Below are 22,219 nucleotides of genomic sequence, written 5' to 3' on the forward strand. Positions count from 1 at the left end.
ACATTTGGCTTTATGAATATTGAGTAAAATTAAATAAATTAGGAAAATGAATCTAAGTGGAGAGACATCTGAATCCCATTGCAAGCCTAGGGGCACTGATTTGTAATGCTAAGTATATTAATAGTTGTATAAATGAGGAATACTTTGCAAAAATAACCGGTGAGCTTGAAAAATTGGTGCACTAAAGGGAGTCCTAATTGTGACTGCTCTTAAGGAACACCAGTGCCTATGATGTCAAGCCACCAGAGCTGAATGGAACATATGTAAAACACATGTACAGGTAGTGCCTTCTCAGATACTGAAAATAAAAATTAGATTACGCAGTCTTGAAAAATTATAATTTACGAAGTATCATATAGCCTTAAAGGAAGTCAGTTTGACGGTAGATACCAAATCCTTAAAATTTCGAGTAACTTTAGACTGAGTCGTTCCACCTCTAATAATCTGTCCTAAAGTAACAACTGCAGGTATATCTGAAGTCATAGCAATAAGAAAGCCAGCTATAGTGGGCTTAATCACTTACTCTCAATGTATAACCATAGGAAACTGGTTAACATACATTATGGTATATCCATGTAACAGAGTACTTTGTAGCTATTCCAAATGAGGATGAAGGATATTTGGTAAAATGTAAACAGTAACAATAATATATTACTAAAGGAAAAAAAAAATAGGTTACAATGGAATATATATGGCTGCTTTCATTTTTAAGAGCATCTATACATTACAAAATTATTGGGATACAATACAACATTGATGACTGTTCATGAAGTAAAATTATGGGTGATTTTATGGTTTTTATTATGCTTACTTATGTTTTCTGGTGTTTCAACAATAAATATGTTTTCCTACTGTACTAAAACAAAGAAAATGTACTCTTTTTACATTGCTGTCCATTAATCACTTAGGTAATTCTTATTCAAGTTATTTTAAGAGAAGGAAAATCCTGGCCAGACATTCCAGCCTCATGTATCCTGATAAGCTCAGGACATCCACTCTGGGAATTAATGGGACACAGATGTCCAGGTTCTCCCAAATACAGTCTTCTATACTGCTAAGTCCTGGTTCTGAGATCTGTTGTTCAGGGGCTCCCCTGTGTTCTGGAAGAACTAAGTTGCTAGAAGCAGTGACCCAGAAAGGCAGGGGCAAGGAAAGATGGAAGTATTTTTGCAGGGCAGAAAGTGTTATAAATGTAGTGCGGTTATGAAATAAGAAGACTGGTTTTATTGCTGGCTTATAGAAAACAGCATCTCTATTCTATAGTCAAACCTAAGACAATGCAGAAAGAGCCCACTGAAACCCACCAGGGCCTCACCTTAGGACAGGACGACCTGAGGACAATCTTGCTTCCCCTCTTTCTGGGCATCCCCAGGAATCAGGAGTATGACAAAGAGTGCCTGTCATCTTCTCTCAACTCCCTCTCACCCCAGTGTAGGCAAGCATCAGCAACCAAACAATCAATCAGTCATTTGAAGTTTGCATTTGAGCTGGGACCCTTATGCCATTCCTGGCCACAACAAATTTTCTTGAGTATCATTACAAAGGACCATACTATCAACTTGCCAGTCTTGCTCTCCACTGTGACAACTACAATACATAGAATTGGGAACACCATTACAAATCAGATATTTTTACACCCAATAAAGGCAATGCATTCATTGTATTTTTTGTTCTTGCAATAAAAAGTCATGTAAGATGTTTATTCTAAGGTCCGACAACCCCTGAATCAGGAAATAATATGTATCAAGTATTTTTAATGGTTGCTAGTTTGTTACATTTGCTTATATTAACCTTGGCAGCACTTGCATAAACTTATTACATTAATAGGGTTACATAAATTTGATTTTAGAAAAAATGATCTATCCTTGGAAAGGGAATGTCATCACCTTCATGTAAATAGTGTTCCTCTGCAAACAATGCCCTTTATTTTGGCAACGTGTCTTTCCTGCCATCTGCCTCCCAATGCAGTTGCCAGAGTTGCAATAATAATTGAGTTACAGAGGGAATTAAGTGTAATGGAGGGGAAGGAAATTGATTGCTTAATTTTTATTAACAGAAAGGGAGAAAATTATGGCGCCCTGCTATGAACAGAAATGAAACAAAGAGGAAAGATGCAGAGAGATGACTCCAGGTGGAAGGAATGTTCCTGCACAAACATTAGCAATCCTGTGGGGAGGCTGAGAAGAGGCCAGTGCTGATGACTGAGCAGAGAAACCTGAAAGGAAGTGAGAGGGAACTAGTAGCTGGGGGGCTGAAGTGATCCAGCTCTCTACACCAAAAAAAAGGGATGCAGACGCCTGAGATACCACCGGCTTCTGCTGGAAAAGTAGTTTAACTCTTACTGCTCTCTGTCTGTCCACATGTCAAGGGTACATATCATGGCCAGGTTGAGGCTAAACCCTGGGGTGTGTGGAGGCATATGTGAAGAATGAGAGACTTCCAACTCATGCCCTCCCCCGAGGAGACTACAACACGTAAACCACTGGATAGATGCACTGAGACTTGCCTACATCCTCTGAACGATGTGTTGTGGGCAGCAAATTAGCATGATTTGAGGCTGCCTGAATGGAGTTGTGCCCCCTTCCCATCTTAGACAGAGACTCATTCCACCTTCCTGGGAAGTGAGTTTCTTTTCTCTGTCAGGGGCAGGTGCAGGGTCACTAACCTGCCTGTGACTCCCTGGAACCACTTCAAATCTGGGCGTCAGTTTCAAATGTTGGGTCCATGGGTGGTAGGAAGGAAGTGGATCTTTTGGGTGTTGGGTGAGAGAAGCTTAAATGAGAATATGATAGTGTCATTGTCAGTAATGCATTACTCCATTCATTCTATGCCATGCTGTCAACAGGATGAGGCAGCATTTGGTGTCTCCTGGGAGAGATGCTCAGGCTTGAGAGGGGCAGGATCACTGAGGTATTGCATCCGGTCCCTCAGAATACCAAACTCTGACCCCCTCATGGCTGACATCTTGATTCTGAGTAGCAAGTTCATGGGCTTTTTAACTGAGAACTCTAGTAGATGGCTTCTCAGCACGTTTGAGAGCAGACATGTTTGCTAAAGAAAAAGCCACGGATCACAATTCTGACTCCTTCAGAGAAAACAGGAAAGAAGGCATACAGCTATACTAACTAATGGGAGTAATTTTCTTATGTTTAAGTTATAAAGTAGAACACAGAGTGCAGAAAGGTAAGTAATACTGTCACCCAAAATATGGGGTTGGGAAGAAGTTAAATAAATTTGACACATCCACATGATAGACATAGATGCTGCTTTTCAAGTCTAATTAAATAGTATGTGAATATATTCACATATAAAAGCAAATTTTTAAAGGGGAATTAAACTGCTATCATCCAGGATGAACTCAGTTATAGAGGAGAACCAAGACTATGGTGGTAAGTATACCAAAATGTTAACAGAAGCTAACTGTGAATCACAGGATAATGGGTGCTTTTTTATTTTATTCTTTATATACCCAATTTTGCTAAAATGATCATATGTTAAGAGTGAGAAAACAAATATTTAAAGCCATTAGACATTTTTTAAATGCCATTAGAAATCTTGTATCCCTTATGAGGAAGTGGTGATGCAACATGGGGGCTTAAGTGGGTAGGAGAAGAATCAATGAAACAAGATGGGATTGGGAGGGAGACAAACCATAAGTGACTCTTAATCTCACAAAACAAACTGAGGGTTGCTGGGGGGAGGGGGGTTGGAAGAAGGGGGGTGGGGTTATGGACATTGGGGAGGGTATGTGCTTTGGTGAGTGCTGTGAAGTATGTAAACCTGGCGATTCACAGACCTGTACCCCTGGGGATAAAAATATTTGTTTATAAAAAATAAAAAATTTAAAAAAAATCAGATGATTGGCACCAGATTCCATGTACTGATTATGGGGGGGAGGGGAATTACGAGGTTTCGTGGGTCCACAGGCCAGCAGCTCCCTGGCACAGACCTTAGAGTCCAGGTGCTTGTGGGACCCGAGGTGTGTTTAAGTATTTATTAAAAAAAAAAAAATCATGTCTACATTTGTACTTAAGCACTATTGTCTTTTGCACAGCCGAATATTTGCAATTATGTTTCATGTCGGGCATTCTGCTGCAAAACCATAAAAAAACGGGACACAGAAAAAAAAAAAGCAATCTTGCATCCCTTTATCACTTTTGTGAAAACACATGGAGATCAGGGAAGAAAAGTTAATTTATGAAACCTCAGTAATTTAAAATATGTATTTCTGTTTCAGATAGTTGTGTCCATTATTGAGAGTGTTATCAGGCATCCTAGAGCCTTATATCCCCATCATCTGCTATTATTAGATTCTCTAGCTCTGTTGTTCTTTTTTGCCTTTTTTCCTTTTTTGCTCTGCTTTTCCAAACACAGCCAGGTTATGTAACTGGATATTTCCCAAAGACAAATGACATTTAGAACACACTTTATTTCTGTAGTTCTTACTTACAAGCTATGTCACACCATAAAATATGTACTTTAAAATGCTGGGCATTCAAGGTTGCGTACCACTAAGCCTTCCCTGAAATGTTCACTGCAAAGAACACTGAATTTGTGGTCACAGAATCTTTTTTTTTTTTTTAGAAAAAAAATTTTTTTTAAGATTTTATTTATTTGACAGAGAGAGAGAAATCACAAGTAGGCAGAGAGGCAGGCAGAGAGAGAGGGGAGGAAGCAGGCTCCCTGCGGAGCAGAGAGCCCGCTGTGGAGCTCGATCCCAGGGATCATCCCCTGGGATCATGACCTAAGCCGAAGGCAGAGGCTTTAACCCACTGAGCCACCCAGGCGCCTCTGTGGTCACAGAATCTTACCTCAAAATGTAATCTATGGATCCCAAGATCCCCATCTTCCAACTGTGTCATGAAATTTGAGTGATCCAGACCATTAATTATAATGTTCCTAATTGTCTCAAAGACTTTTGGTTGTAATGCAGTCTTCCCAATGGGGCAGAGACCAGCAGGACTCTTGGCCACCAGAAGACACTGGGTTCCCCCAATATTTTTGGTTGCATGTCAGGGCATAAGCTGGCCCATATTCCTTCCAATCCAGGACTCTTAATGCAGTAGCTCTCTGAAATAAAGTAGCCCTATAGGCTTCCCAGTACTCACTGACTTCACCTGCTAACCCAGGTATGCTAGGAAGTTTTGTTATTTATTTATAAAGATTTTAATTATTCATTTGAGCAAGAAAGCAAGCATGAGCTGGGGAAAGACAAGGAGAGAAGTAGACTCCCTGCTCAGCAGGGAGTGGGGCTCATCCCAGGACTCCTAGAAATCATGACCTGAGCTGAAGGCAGACGCTTAACTGACTGAGCCACCCAGGCACCCCACCTGGAAGTTCTAAATCAAAGGACTTTCCCAGGGTAGAAAGGCATGGATCAGGTGAACCCACAGTCTCTGCAGGAAAGCTTCACTGACCAACGTGAGGCTGAGCGCTCACGCGGCAAGAGGGGCAGGTCTAAGCCCAGCAGCCAGCTCTGCTTTGTGAGAAGAACTGAGATCAGAGGTGATCATTCTGAAATCCTAATTACTTAGCACTTAGGGCGAGACCTAATAAAATACTTTTTTAAAACTTAAGGCATATAACTACTCACAGTAGCCCCCAAACGGAAAGCCCAACATACATCAACTGAAGAACGGGGTAAAAAAAATTGCTGTGAACAAACACAGCAGGGCATACCCACAGGTGCTACATAAAGAGAGCAACTGTAGAACAAGATTTTGTGTGGCCTTTCTGGGCTGTGGCCGGGGGAGGGGGATTGTTCTGAAGGGTAGGTATCAGCCCTCACCATAAGGAGCTTCCCTCCTGGTTTTTGAACTAGACTCAGCCTAATTTAAATTCCAGTTTTGCCACTTAAGACCTTTGTGGTCTTCAGAAAGGCAATTCTTTCCATCTCTAGTTCTCTCATCTCTAAGACGGTAATTGTCATAGGCATGACTGACCCATAAGATGCTCAGTCTGAGAGATGCTCAAACAATAGTATGCTTACTACTATTACTATCTGCATTCCCCTTTCCCATCAGAAACTGATAGCTCCCATCCAAACAGCCAAGTATTTGGCCCCACAGGATTGTGGGCTATCGAGAGACCAGCATCTTCCTTTGGAGAGGCCATGAGGGATGTAAAATCTCTGTGAAATGACCTAGAGACTTCTCCCTCAGAAACTCAGAGCCCAGGGAAAGCAGCATCTGGGACAATAGCCCTAGACTTGCAAATCACTTTCTGGAGCTTCTCCCTTTTGGATGTGTTTAAGAGAAACAATGGCACATTACGAGTGGCTCCAAGAGACAACCATAAGCATTGTCAGGGTGCTTGCATCTGTGCTGAGAAGGGTGGAAGCAAGCCCCTAGCATTTTTGGAGAACAGTTGGGTAATTATGCTATAGTTAGATGCTACCTACACAGCTGCACATTTGCCTGAGAGGAGAATGGAGAGAGAGACCTTTGCTGAAAAGAACTCTTGGGGCTGAATGCTAGGCCAGGCAGCCATGGCATGAGCTCACTCTCTTTGGCAACCGTCAGACACCATGCTCCAAGAGCAACAGCTGCCAGGAAGCTCTGCAGGAAGCAGCACCACCCACAGCATCTGGATGAAGCCAAGAGGTTCAGGATGGACCCAGGACAGGATGCTCAACCTTGGGGCATTCGAGATGCTCTCTGATTGCTTGCCTTTCATTTCCTTTGGCTCTAAAGATGCCCAGAGTGGCACTCTACTGTCACTTGCTGATGGGTCAAAACTCACATGATGTTATATAATTATGAAGAACATTCTAAAATTAAAATCTCTTCTAATTTAGTAAGATTTAGGGTCACCAAAAAGGGCTGTCTCTTCTCTCCTAAAGCATTAACCATGGAGTGTTTGCACTGGAAGGGAACGCTGAGATGGTTCCAATCTGATCCTGCATTGGAGCAATGTGGGAATGAGGGCTGGAAAGGAATGAAGAGGAATGAAAGCTGGATGCTTTGTACCCAGTCACCTAACAGTGAGGGCAGGGAAGGGACTTAAAGCCTAAGTTGATACTGGTCCAGTTTATATTCTATTATCCCCCACTGCTTCTTTCTCACTTAGCAAATAAAACGCCCACAATTAAACCTCAGTTTTAAGGAGGAAAATGTCTTTGTACAAATGAAACCTTGGAGTAGGGTGGGTCACAAGAGAAACAGAGCTGACTCAGCCACCCACTTTCAGTCCCGGTTGGGGCACGTTATTTCACCTCTTGGTGCCTTGACTGGAAAGCCAATATGCCCTTGAACCGTAGAGGAATAACTCGAGGATTAATAAGCTAAGGCGGAGGGCGATGAACGCTGCTGCGTGGTGTGTGGCTTTGTAAGTGAGCTAAATGGACCTCAGCAGGCACCACAACCGCGGAACATGAACCCTGATGAGATAATTTCCTTCTTCACGGAGAAGGCCCTCCAACCTAATGAAAAGCTATATATCCCTCCTGGAGACAGCACAGTCCACAAAAATGCCACAGCACTTATAAAATTTGTAGTGACTATGTACACATTTACTAAGAACGTTCCTTGCCTACCCCCACTCCCTTTTTCAGAAGAGGAGGTCATATTTATTAAGTGCTATTATGCGTCACGCAGCACCCTAAGGGAATCACAAGCATTATCTCATCTAATCCTCCCAACAGCACTGTGATGGAAGTAGTCTTTTTATAGCCATTGTAAAAATAATAAGATGGAGGGTCAGGAAGAGTAAGCAATGTCTCAAGGTCATTGAGCTGATAAGTGGTGACCTGAATGTGAGCCCAGGTGAAGGCTGAGTTCCCAACCATGACTTTGCATTGCTTGCTGTTCTGTTCCCTTCCAAAACCTGTAGTTAATTAAATAGAAGCCCCATCGCATTACAGTCCTCATCCAGAGTAATGACCACCCGGCAGAAAGGCTGAGACCCCAAATCCAATAGGAAGAGTTTGCAAATGACCGTAAGGCTTTTATGTTTTAAAGAAAAGCTGAATGGGAGATCAAGAGGGAAGATCAGCTAAATAAAATAATGACAAGACAAAAGGACATGGAAGGACAATGCTAAGGGACAGCTCAGGAGTTTTGAAATTCATATCCTGTCTAAAATCAATGTACTACAAGCATTTTTCATGGTATTAAAGCTATAGAACATAAAGTTCAATCACTCTTACAGACAACTGAATGAAATGAATAAAAACACAGCATATTCCCTGAACAAACATTCCCCACATGGTGTGGTTCCTGAGGAAACAATAAAAATAATCCAATTTAGTTATTCAGGGTTCACCTTCCCCTGCCTGTAATTAGTGCTGCTTCAGTGGGGGAAGTGGAGAATTGCCAACACAGAATTACTAGTCCCGATGAGGACCAATGATCTCTCTTATCTACAATTTTCAAATCCCTTCTCTTATTATAGATATTTATCCTCCCTACCAAGATCCCTCACAATTAACTCTGTGATTCCTTTTCTTTTCTTTCTATCATCTAGTGCATGAAATAATACATGCTTAAAGTATATTTGCTAATTGATCTGACCTGTTTTTCTTTCTTTGTTAATTCATAAGAGGACTCTGTCCGGGAATTATGGCTGAGGCCTAAAGCTGAAAAGAAGAGGTTCGGAGGATGCCTACATTCTAGTGAGAGCTTCTCATATGGGTAGGCACCTTCCTGCAGGTTTTACGATTAAGAGCTAGCAGAGTGAGCCCCGCTACCACCATCAAGAATCCCTCCACTAGGGGTGCCTGGGTGGCTCAGTGGGTTAAAGCTTCTGCCTTTGGCTCAGGTCATGATCCCAGTGTCCTGGGATCGAGCCCCGCATGGGGCTCTCTGCTCAGCAAGGAGACTGCTTCCTCCTCTCTCTGCCTACTTGTGATCTCTGTCTGTCAAATAAATAAATAAATAGTATCTTAAAAAAAAAAAGAATCCCTCCACTAACCGCATAAAGAGACCAGAAGAGAGAGTTGCCAGAAAACTAAATTTAGGGGGGCATGAGTGTTTGAAAGGGGTATTATTTCCCTTCCTTAATCAAAGTGGGGGGATAGGGCAGCCCCAAGAGAATTATTTGTAAAGTCTTTGAAGTATCGATAAGAAGAGTGATTGGCATTTCATGTCCCAGGTTAGACATCAGCTTGGTCAATGGGCTGAATGCCCTGCCCTGTGTCATCATGAGAGGTACAGAAAATTGGGAGGAAAGGCTGTTGGCAGAGTTCTCTCCATTCCCACATGTGTCCTGGGGGTGTCAGGGACACAGAGGGAGGGACCTAGACTTGATCTGCATTGTCCATTTCCCACCTCTGAGGACTAGCTTCTCTCCAGGGTATTCCAGCAGCAAAAGGCTAATGGGCAGGCTGCTGGTGTAGACAGTCTGAGGATATGGAAGTGCCCAAGCTGGAGCTACATCTTCCATGTCATAGAAAGGCCTCACAGGGGGCACCTGGGTGGCTCAGTGGGTTAAAGCCTCTGCCTTTGGCTCGGGTCATGATCCCAGGACCTTGGGATCGAGCCCTGCATCGGGCTCTCTTCTCAGCAGGGAGCCTGCTTTCTCCTCTCTCTCTCTGCCTGCCTCTCTGCCTACTTGTGATCTCTGTCTGTCAAATAAATAAATAAAATCTTAAAAAAAAAAAAAAAAGAAAAGAAAAAGAAAGGCCTCACAGGCTTCTGTTGAACTAAGCGCAAAGCTCCATGGCAGAACCAGCCACTGGATACCGGCCATGGAGCTTGGTGCCAAAGCAGTTGTTCTCTTTCCACCCCACTGGGGGTGTACTGCTATCCAGTTTGGACACCAACCACCCAGAGTTAGCATCAGACTTCACAGGTGTAAGGAGATGGTCCTCAACTAGATTGTCCTTGCTTCACATACCTGCTGCATATGGGATCCCCAGGCCACTTATAATTTTGACTGACTGGCAGCCAATTCAGGAGTTGCCATAATGCCCTCAGGTTGAATGAGTCACTGGAAAGGCTTACAGAACTCAAGAAGGCACTGTAGTTACAACTGCAGTTTTATTACAAAGGATCCACTTAGAGTAAGGTTTGGGAGGGACTGGAGAGCCTCCATGGGATCAGGATCCTGCATGCTATCAGGTTATAGCACCCTGCCAGCTTCTGCGTAGAAGTAGGACACATCACCCTACCAGCTCATCAATGTGTTCACTGATCAGGAAACTCCAGTGAGCATTGTATGTAGGGTTTTTACTGGGCTTCCTTACCAAGCTATGACTGATTGACTTATTTGCCACAATCCAGCTCCAGCTCCTCTTTCCTCCCCAGAGGTCCGGCTGACCAAAAGTTCCAACCCTCTAATGTGACTGGTCTTTGAGGTGACCAGCCTCCATTCCGAAGCTATTTAGGAGCCCACCAGATAATGAAGTAGCATAGCAAGATATTCCTATCACTTAGAAAATTGCAAGGATTTTGAAGTTTGCTGTGCCAGGATCTAGACATAAAGATCAGATAAATTCTCCATTACATCTCACCAGGGATAGGCAGAGAAGAAGCCACAACCACCAGGAGATGATTATGTGCTCACAGAACTAGTTAGCAAGCCATTTAAAAACTGCGCCCCTCTTCCCTGCCCCCAAACCAGAACCAGAACCTCCAAAAGGGAGGAGAGGGTACTCTGCAAAGACGACCATGGGCCTCTCCACTCTATGCCTCTGAAGCCATAGGACTTGTCTGGCCTGGAGGAGGAGAAGAGGTCTGAAGCAGAGAGAAACCTGAAATTTTAACCTGAACCAAACAAAATGTTAATAACCAAAAAGAACCTTAAAGATACGGGATTTTCCCTAGATACCATTAAAGTGATGGAAAAGTGGGATTTGGCAGCATAGTTGAAATCAGGGCTAGAAAAAAATTGTTTCATGATTTAAACCTCACAGACCTTAAATACTCATTGATAGCCATTTATAGCCAGTAGGAAGGCTAATATGAAAAAGATGGAAAATACCAAGTGTTGGCAAGGAAGTGGAGCCATCAGAACTCTCATATACTTTTGAGGAGTGTAAATTGCTCAACTGCTTAGGAAAAATATTTGGCAGCATCTCTTAAAGCTAAATGTAAGCATACCATATGACATCACCATTCTACCCAGAAGGACTTACTCAACAGAAACTCATTCACATGTTTATCAGAAGACATGTACTGCAATGTTACTAGTAGTACTATCCATGATAACCTGAAACTGAAGATTCCCCAAATGTCCATCAATAGATTTAGAAAATACATATTTAAAAAACAGATTAGAAGAATAGATAAAAAAGTTGTGGAATGTTCAGAAATGGAATACTATGTAGCAAGAAGAATAAATAATCCCAAACTATATGCAACACTGCGGATGAATCTCACAAACATAATAACAGTACAGAAATCAGTCTTGGAAGATAGAGAAAAATGTCTCTCTTTGGAGCAAAGGGCAGATTTGCTTGCAGTCCACTGTAATGATCCAGGCTCCTTCAGCTCAAGATTCCTCCCTTGCAATACAAACCACTAAATGTGCCAGTGTTCCCTGACCTTCCCCATGTAACCCCAGTAGGACGTAGACTCAGGGAACTAACAAGGAAATGATGATACTCTAGCCATAGCAATTGCTGTTAAGTAGTCAAGCATCTTTTGTCTCTGATCCAGGAGTCTCCATATCCTTTACCAGGATGCCTGAAACTGACAGGCTAATTTGATAGCTCATAAATAGGGTAAAATCTCAGACTCCTCACAGTTCTTGACACATCATCATGCTTCCATGTGGATGCATTTGAAAAATAATGCTTCTCAGGGTGTGTCTATTGATTCTATCTATAGATAATACTGGAGTTCCTATGGAGTTGCCAAAACCCCACTTAACAGCCTTTTTTCCTTTGGCTTAGGAGTATTTCATGTATTTTCAATTCTTTCCATGCATCAGTATCTTAAATGTTTTGTAGTGTCAGTTGCTTTCACCAGATCACCCCCAGGTGAGGTCTGCACAGCCAAGCTACAATTCACCCTGCTGTGTCTTCCACCCGCACCTGCCAGGGCAGGCAACAGTGTTGGTATGTTGTTACTGCTCACCATACTTTCACACTTTCCTCAGAGCCCCACCCACTGTGGCTCTGCTATTTAATTATTTTCTTCTTCATTAACTTTTTCCAGTTTGTCTCTTTGCCCCCTCAATGCGTTGGTTTCCCTCTCCTCTAATATCTCATACTTAAGCTGCATTTAACCTTTCACTGTACAAGTCCCTCTCTTTCCAGCTGTCCGCAGAGAGGCACACTGCCTTCTTCTCTTGCTGTTTCATGGGCTTTGTAGGCTTCCACTGAATTCTCCCCTCCAGGTGACACCACAACCCTGGTGTCACCCTGATTAGCTTTAATCTTCAGCCATGTGCTCCCACTTCTTTATGAGGCTGTCACAAGACCAAAGAGTCATCATCACATTTCACATGACAGCTTAGTGTGAAATTGTACCGATGGAAAATAGGTGATGTCTTCCCTAAATCCTGGGCCCCTATTTTGTTGACGATTTTTTTTTGTTGTTGTACATTATTTCCCAAGAGCAATGTTTCAGATTATTTTTAAGTGCCTTGCTGGTTACTGGAGTTCTTTTCCATATAACTTTTTTTTCTGCCCCAACTACAATTCTACTCTTGAATTTCCCAACCTACAAGAAAAGTAAAAATATCAGAATGGTGAATTATGCTTCTCTCAATAAAAGTGACTATTTAATCTAATTACATTTCATATGAGCCAGCCTAATGCTTCTGAAATAGCTTGGGGTTGAACATTTTCTTAGGCTGAGTCAGATAAACATACTCTCCTTTAACAGATTTCTCCAATAAAAGATAAAAATTTGATAGAATTTCTGTGTTCTAGTTATGAGTTGTGTTATTGTATTTAAGAAATGTGTGTTTATCAAATTTTAAATTATAGCAGACTTTAGAAAAGATACAACCCTTCCTTTTGCCTACCATCTCAGTAGCATTTCACTTACATCTATTACAAGACCCCCATACATTTGAAATTCTCCCTTCAGGAAGTGAGATTAATTAGCTGGTGGGCTTAAGGGACCTGGCTACGGTGCATGGTGGGGTTCAGGCAAGCTGAGTCTGAGCTGAGCTCCAGAGTCCTGCAGTCAGTGTGCTGGACTAATTTATACTCAAGGGTAAAAATTAGGTCTCGTTCTTGGTAGCTGGCCAGACTGCTGCACAGGGTTAAAGCTGGGGATACAGCTTGCAAAACTGAAATATGCTTATTATGCTCTTCCCCTTCATGCTGTGTGGTATGGAAATTGTTTCCGGGGCCTCTCACTGGCACACTTGTCTCAACTGCACTTATGTGACTTTTCAGCAAAAGGTACATTCATTAAAACAAGTATAAGTGACTATTGAGTTGGGAGTCCAAATTAATAGAAGCTTATTTCTTCCCTAAGTTACAGGTTTCAATACTATTCTGTTATCCCATTTCTCTGTAAGGCCCATCTTTAACCAAAATTGCTAGTAATTACTTTTCACTATAACTTAACAGTACCTCAGATCCCATGAAAACAAACTGCATCTCAAAGTAACCAAGCATCTATCCTGAGAGAAGGGTGGAAGAATTTTCTTTTCTCAAGCTTCTTTGAACCTTTCTTGTGTCTGGGTTTTGGCATCCAACATCTCCTATAAATGTTTCTTCCTCTCTCCATTTACACTTGAGTTATAGGAAAGCCCTGTGGGATGTCTTTGCTGGAAAGTTCTATGGATGCACAAAGAACCTCACTGAAGCCAGGCTTTGTAGATGTGAATTGCAAGGACACAGAGTCACATGCAGCAGCATGATGCCGTAATATCCCATCATGCAGGGATGCCATGACATTAGCACTGTGCTTCCTTAGCTCCCTCTTCAGCTGGTAGTTTAATTGGTTAGAGTCTCTTGTCATTTATAGATCATACATCCTTCTACAGCTCTGGACAACCCTGGTGACTGCTGAGGTAGATTGGGAGAGCTGACATGAAAACATCATCCCTGGGATATGCCCAGGCCACACACCACAAACAAAGGAATTATCTTATTTCTCCATGACAGGACAAGATATCCAACAAAAGTATTCTTAATAAATGGATCTAACTCATTTGAAAGAAAAATAAAAGGTCATTCAGTTGGTGATTTAGTTGCTATCCTTGATATGTTCTTCTGAAGTGTTTTCAGGAATAGAAAAAAAATTAATGAGTAGTGTTATTAGATTATGCTATGTTAAGTATGAAGAATCTTAACTAGTCATGAGAAAGGATGTCATTTTGTGAAAGTTCATACACTAACAAGGATTTCAGAGTAAGAATTTCATTTTCCATCACTAGAAATATTGAGAAATAGGGGTGCCTGGGTGGCTCAGCGGGTTAAAGCCTCTGCCTTCAGCCCAGGTCATGATCCCAGGGTCCTAGGATCAAGCCCCGCATCGGGCTCTCTTCTCAGCAGGGAGCCTGCTTCCTCCTCTCCCTCTCTGCCTGCCCCTCTGCCTACTTGTGATCCCTGTCTGTCAATAAAAATAAATAAAATCTTTAAAAAAAAATAATAAATATTGAGAAATAGTTGAGTAAGGAATGTAAATGTCATAGCTTGGGAATATATCTGGCCTAGAGTATACAGTCAACAAATATTTGTTGAATAAATCTAGAATGGGGGAAGTAAACAGATGTCATCAATTATGACAGCAAGTCACAACTACTGATCTTGTTAAGGACTAATTTCCACACAAAAGTTTTGGCCCTGTCCCTAGGATTTTCATTGAGAAAGGACACCAAGGACTTCCCCTCAAGCACTGAGTTTTGCAAAATGAAGAGAAGAGGCCATTCCAAAGAATTTTGTGAGAAACAATAGTGGTAAGTTTTGAACATAAGAAAGATCAAGAAGAAGCTCAAGTAGAGCAGATGGCTGTATTCTCACATGGTGGTCTTGACAGTGAGTCTTGCCTCTATCAGTTTTAGTCAGAGAGAAAGAAGTTTGTAACCACACACTGACTTGCGTCATGCCAGAAAGGTGAATCTTGGCAAACTCTGGGCATTTTGTTTTTAGCTCTAATTTCTACTAAAACCACATATCAATTTGACCCAAGTACCATAGGTCAAAACCCCATGGTTGTGGCATTCTTCCCTTATGTGGACTGATTCTAGCATGTAATTAGTGGCTGTCTTATGAGTTGTAACTGGACATATTTCATAGCCTTCACCATTTTACACAAATCAATGTTAGAAAGTATAAATAAGCTAACCAGACCAAAGACAATACCTTTCTGCTTGCAACTGTGTTTTCAAATTATTTATTCAAGATGATGATGGGTTTGCATCATTATACAGGTTCACTTTCTAACCTCTTCTTTCCTTATGATAAGCAGTTAGTTGGCTTAGCTTAATGGTATTTTCTGTGATGATAATATGTAAATGGTCCATGTCACACTTGATCTCATTATCTGCTCCTCCTGAGGATAATGTTTGACCCAACCAAAAACTTGGGCCAAAAGAAGCAGTTGAACCTTGTCTCTACCAAAGATTCCAGGTAATAATTAGGTAGACCAGTGAAATACATAGCTCCCAATTCTCAGTGGCTGAGGTAGAACCTGGAGAATAACTGTCATAGTTAATTCCATAATTCAATTTTAGTTTCAAGGGCTATCTTTTTAATCCATTGGATCAAGAGTTAAGGTACTGGCCAGTGTTGTGGCTCCCTGTGGTTCTCCTGCCCTTTGGATGAAGCATCTATGAACAACAAACAGAAAGATCAGGAATGGAGTAATGATAAAGCAGAAAACTTGCTTTTGAAAATTATTCAAACTTTGAATAAACCAATGTTGATTTTTCATTTGAAGCACCTGCAGCAGAAACACTCCACATCTTTCTTTGAAAGTGTATCATTTGTAAGGGCTGCTGCATTCCACTTCTGCCCTTCAGCAGGATCATGCATTCAGAGCCCAGATTGACAAAACATGGGACTGGCTGAGGTGGCTGAGGGAGGGCTGTGGCAAACTGCAGAACTCACTTGCCAAAGAGGCAGCCTGGCTTCCCCTCCCGCCAGTGGCTGTCATGCCACAACTGGGAAGACTGTAGCCAGATTTTCTACTCAACAAGAGAAACCAGAAATCTTAAGTTGTTGTTGTTGTTTTTAGATTGATTTATTTACTTAAGAAAGAGAGAGAGCCTGTGAGCAGGAGGGCAGAAGGAGAGAGAGAATCCTCAAGCCGACTTCCCTGCTCAGCAGGGAGCTCCACCTGTGGCTTGATCCCACAACCCTGAAATCATAACCTGAGCTGAAATCAAGAGTCAGCGCTCAAATGACTGAGCTGCCCAGTTACCCTGTAGAAATCTTAAACTTTTGATTACATCAATTGATTGTGAAATTCTGGCAAATAACTCAAAAATATTTTGAAGGCTCTCTGGGCCAAATAAAACACGAGTACAGAAGATTCAGTGATAGGGCCACAAGCTTGCTAACTCTACTTTTAACATGTCCTTGAATCTTTTTTTCACACCATACGATTTAATTCAAAATGCATCATAGACCTAAATGTAAGCGTTAAAACCAAAACTCTTAAAGGAAAACAGGAGTAAGCCCTCATGACATTGGGTCAGGAAATAATTTCTTAAATATAACACCAAAAATGTCCTTGAATTTTTGCTGACACCCATGTTTCACATTCCTTATTTTTTAGAATTGCTATAATGTTGCTATTTAGGGTAAAGAAAACAAAACCTATTGTTATGATGGTAGCCTCAGCATTTTCAATGAGTACAGATTATTTGTATTTAAACATTATTAGCTAATATGGAATTCGATGAGTTCAAAACAGATCAAATTACTACTTTTTCAGGAAAAGCAAGCTATTCTGTTTTAATCCTATCCAGCATAGAATCAGTCTTAGAAACATTTTTGATTCAATAAAGTCAGAAATCCTATCTCTAAGCATTACCCCTTTAATTTTAAAACCTGTGTACTTCTAAAGGAAATGCAATATATCCATTCTGGTTCATTTACATTAAATCATTAAAATGTTTCTTATATCCCTTTTGATGTCTAAGATGCTTTTGGAAGTCATTCAAAAAATGTTCTAATCCTTTTCTCCCTGTAGTCACATTTTTTACCAAAATAAACAAGTTCAAACACCAGGCGATTCTACTTCTAGGCTAGAACCCAAAAGAAAAATGAATGATTTTTTTTCCTAATTAGCACCATCTCCATTTATTCCATCCCCTAGAAACAATGAAATAAACTCCTCAAGCAAAGAATTCCCATTTCACAATTGCAAGATACAGAATCTAACAGTTTTAAGTATGACTCTGAGCTGAAGTCAAACCCTTAGATTCTTAAAATAACATGAACTTGATCATGCAGCTCAAAGCTACTGCTTGCTATTCATCTGAATACACACATAACAAGGGCTGAAAAGATATGCCATATGGGAAAGGGATATATATTTATGAGATGATTCTTTATGCAGAGAGGACATACTTCGCTTTATATTCACATTCAAGCAGACAGAATAGATCTTCTGTGAGAAATGGAACTATCCCCACATTATCAAGAGCTGTCACTTTAAATACAATTTTGATTAATATCATTTTCAAATTGAATACTGACTTGGTTCCTTTCCTTCCAACAGGAAATGCAATTCTATAGGGATAGAGGCAGAGAACATATGTAACCTCTGGGGGATGGACAATGATGAAATGACCCAAAACATGATTATTCCTTGCTACTTCCTGAAATCTGTTCCTCAAATCCCCAAACTAACAGTTCTCTGAATTTATGGTTCACAAAAGTGTTCGAGGGTTTTCAGACTACTCACCCAGTTCCACAAAAAGTGCAGAAGGGAGGGAATTCAAAGATGTGCACAAACGGGTCAGCCAAGGTTCATTCCTTGAGATCTTCCAGATATTTATTAGGGTTCATGGGAGGGGATGTTCATTTCTGTAGACACAGGATGGATTTTCTGAAACATAAAGTGCAGGTACTTTTAAGTCTGTGGCTAGACTGAGATAAGCTTGTCTGCTGATGATGGGACTGTTCAAATGTAGCATGTCCAGATTACTCAGGGGCCACCAAGCAAAGCAGGGGGGAACGTGGGAGGTATGCCAGGAAGTTTTAAAATACAAGGGACTTTCCCAGGCTGGAGAGGCAACAATCAGGTGAACCCACAGTCTCTGTAGCAAAGCTGAGCTGATCAATGTGAGGCTGAGCGAACCTTAGAGAGGGGTAGCTCTAAGCCCAGCAGCCAGTTCTGCAGGGTGGGCAGAAGTCCAATCCCAGGAATCTTGTGAAATAAACATGTGCAATTTCATGCAACCATATTGGCTTCCTTTAGCTTTAATGGGGCCCAGTCTCCTTTTTAAGGCTCAGTCACAAAATTAGCAAATATTTACATGCTATTATCCATGCAAAACATTATACTGAGCACCAAGGCAGCCTGACTAGTGTTTTCTTTCTTCTCCTTCCGCTAATTGTCCTGGTGCATATGTGTCTCTCCACACGTAACCCCATACCTCCCCCACCAAAGAAGCAAATATGTGTCCTCTTCTTTTCCAGATTCCCTTGTTGGTGGCCCTTCCCCAAGGCAATCAGAAGTATACACATTTCTTGGAGAAGAATTAAAATCATTATAAGGAAAGAAAGGAGAGAATTATCTGATGTTTATCTTTTAAATTTCCCAAATACGGTCTTTTTCTTTTCTTATTAAGTTGAGGTATAACATGTCAACAATAAATGCACTCATCTCAAGTACATGAATGAATTCTTACAAATGTATATATACAACTAACCACCACCACATCAAGCCATAAACATTCTCACAAACTCCAGAAGCCTCTTTGGGTCCCTTTCCAGACCATGACCACTCTCTCTCAAGAGGTAACTTCTGTACTAATTTCTATTACCATGACTTGTTTGCCTGTTCCTGAACTTCACATAAATATTGTCTTTTTGTTGGTTTCTTTCACTCAGCATAATGTCTCTAAGATTTTTCTATGTGGTTCACATTTATATACACAAAATCAATTTCGGTTCACTTACATTAAATCATTAAAATGTTCTACATAATCATTTGATGTCTTGTGATTTTATTTATATATACACATACATATATGTACATATATAATTTATTTATTCATTCTGTTGTTGATGATATTTGTTATTTCCAGTTTCTGATTGTTATGAGCAAAGCTTCTGTGCACATTCTTGTGAAAATTTTTGAGGGACGTAAACACATTTCTTTTGGTCATATATCTAGGAAAACAATGTATACTTAGATTGTCAAGTACTTTCCAAAGCGATTGTACCATTTTATATTCCCAGCAGGAATGTATAAGCTCTGCATGGTGGGGAGTACTCACATGTTTACCAACAGGTGGTTTTGTTCATCTTTTAAAAATTTTAGTATTCCAGAAGTTGTACAATGATATTTCAATGTGATTTCAATTTGTATTATCCTGATGACTAAAAGTGTTGAACACTTTCCATGTAGTTACTGGCCCTTTTTATATTCTCTTTTATGTAGTGCCTGCTCAAGTTGCTATATGTATTTTTAAATTCAGTTATTTTCTTTTCATTGTTGATTCACAGGAATTCCTTATATATTATGGATGCCAACCTTTTGTCAGACATATATATTGTGCAAATCTTCTTCTAGCCTGTGGCTTTCATTTTCACCCTCCTACTGGTGCCTTTTAAAGGACATAAGTTCTTAACTTTAAGTAAGTTCAATTTTTTAGCTTTTTCTTTTGTAATTAGTCCTTTTTGTGTCCTGATTTTTAAAAACTGTTGCCTGTACCAAGGTCATGAAGAGGCTCTCCTATGTTTTCTTTTAGAATATTTATTAATCTAAAAGAAAATCGTTCACACTTAAGACAATCGTTCATCCTGACTTAGTACTTTAGTGTGAGGCAGGGGGTCAAGGTTAATTTTTTCATATAGATAACTAATTGTTCCAATACAACTTTTGGTAAAGTTCAGGTCATTCCTCATTGAATTGTGACTCTGTCATAAATCAAGTGACTATATATGTGTGTCTGTTTCTGGAAATAATTTTAAAGAACAATATTTGATGTGCAGTTTCTGACTTCCAAAGTAAGCTCTTGCAGTCCATATCAGAAATAACAGTTTTGAAAGCCAACATTTTTTATTTGTTAGACTCAGGTTTGGTCCAAAGAGGAAAAGCTCTCGAGAAGTTAAAGGAAATTGGGCATTGTGTTAGCTTGAAATTGGAAAAAAGAGAGGGACCCTGGCTAATGGCCGCTATCCCTACATGCTTCCATTAGACTGGGATGGGAGGAAGGCAGAGAGTGGTATGGGACACAGGCACCTAAGATGAGGGGAATGGTCCAAAGCACCTAAGGAGGAAAGAGTCAATCTGAAAAGAGATCAGTATGAATTGCATGAGGATCAAGGGCTTGTTTCCTGATGGCCATTCCAGAGACTATGACCATGTGAGCAGTACAGTATGAGAGCTTCCCTCTGACTGCTACTTGCAAATCACCCACATATGTATCATCTACTACAAGCAAAAACATCCCAAATGCCAAGATCTTCTGAGACTCAGATGGGCATCCACTTTCATGTGGGCTACACTGTCTAAAAGCAGTATCTCATATAGTATCTGTAGGTCCCCTAAACAGTATCTGTATGTCATTAAGATAGTGACAAAGGAAGAACATTCAGCTCTTTTACTTTGATGGGACTAAACAATGGTGACACCTATCTCCATTAAACAATATTTAGTCTCCTAGACCTGAGGAAGAGAATCATCTCCATCATTAGACACTTTATAGCTGAATGGGAGGAGAACGATATCGTATTTATTGAGACTTAGCAATGTCCTTGCCCTCTAAGCTTATTCTCTGTATCACAGAGTTAGAAGGCTAGAAACTACATTTCCCAGACTCCTTTGCCAGCACAGTTCTGGTTCCAGATATAGTCAGTGAAAGACACTGCTATGAGGTTTCAATGGCAGAAGAGAATTAGTCATTACTCTCCCTCTGCAAGCTGTAGGTAAACATGTGGAAAGACAGGAGTAAGGTTTGCAGTGGCTTCCAGGTGAATTCCTATTGTTTGCCTATTGTAGAACTGCCAGAAACACTCCATGATTTCCTAAAAGTAGCAGAGGGTCTCTGTAACTTTCACCCCCTTACCCCTTATAATAGTTTTATAGGTATGTGGTTCCTTGCATTAAGTCCCTTCTTGCTAAAATATTTAGAATGATTTTCTGATTTTCTGACCAAACCCTGACTGATTTAGGAGATCGCCTTCTTAAGAAACTTTCTTGAAATAGGAAGTTGATTCAATCTATTATTCAACTTTATAATAATTAAATGTTATACATATGAGGAATATAACTCTTGAATAAATGATCATAAATCAGTTTGTCTGCTTGAATCTTTCCATTGGTGGCCATTTCTATATTTCATTCAATTTTATTTCACCTGTTCCAATACCAACTCAATATCAACAAACACTGACTGAACTGATCAATAAAAACTGAGACAGTCTGATAGAGCAGAAAAGTATGAAATTTAGAATCAAAAGGCCTTAAATTTAAGTTTTGATTCTGTACTTACAAACTCTGTGATCTTAGACAAGTTATTAAGATTCTCTGAGCTTCCTCTATTAGGTCTAACAAAAACTTTTGCTTTTGTCTATTTCACAGGATTTAGTGAAATAGTGAAGTCACTCCCTTAAAATTATAAAGTGTTTTAAAAATATTAACTACTGTTAATAAACACCTGTCTTAGAAATGACAGAATGTTAACTGTGGTATGGATCGCTGCTGTGATATGTTTTTAATAATACCTTTTTAGTGATAAAAATTCTAAGAGGTAGCATTTATTTTAGGTCATGCACTATTCTAAGTTCTTTACAGAAATCAATTCATTTAATTCCCATAATAATCCTATGAGATAAGTACTCTTATTATTCCCTTTTACTAAACAAGAAAATTGAGGCACAGAGAGGTTAATTTGTCCAATTTTACACAGCTTGTAAAATAGTGGAGATAGGATTTGAAACCAAACAGCCCAGCTACAGGGCTTTCAGCCACTAAGAAATTTGGAAGATGGAAGAATAATATAAATATAAAAAGAAAAGTAAGGGTGGAAGTTCAGCTGCCTCTGAATATGCTCCATTCAACAAGAAAACAGAGACGGTCAGTGTCAGCTATCAGTCCACATTCTTCCTCTTGACAATGGTGTGGAAAGAGACCATGGAAAAGGGCTGTGAGCAGCAGGAGCTGTGGCTTTCCACTTGGGTGTAAATGGGTAG

The 22,219-nt window shown here is 40.4% G+C and overlaps 1 long non-coding RNA gene across 4 annotated transcripts in view; it reads right to left on the minus strand.

The window, feature by feature from the left end:
• The window catches only part of LOC116586249, a 365,761-nt gene that overhangs the window by 301,434 nt on the left and 42,108 nt on the right, over positions 1–22,219 (minus strand). For all 4 annotated transcript variants that reach the window (XR_004283950.1, XR_004283952.1, XR_004283951.1 and 1 more), the window contains one exon: positions 17,760–17,903. This is a non-coding gene — a long non-coding RNA (uncharacterized LOC116586249). The remainder of the gene's footprint in view (positions 1–17,759; positions 17,904–22,219) is intronic.

The sequence above is a fragment of the Mustela erminea genome, chromosome 3, assembly GCF_009829155.1.
Source record: "Mustela erminea isolate mMusErm1 chromosome 3, mMusErm1.Pri, whole genome shotgun sequence".
Taxonomy (NCBI): Eukaryota; Metazoa; Chordata; class Mammalia; order Carnivora; family Mustelidae; genus Mustela; species Mustela erminea.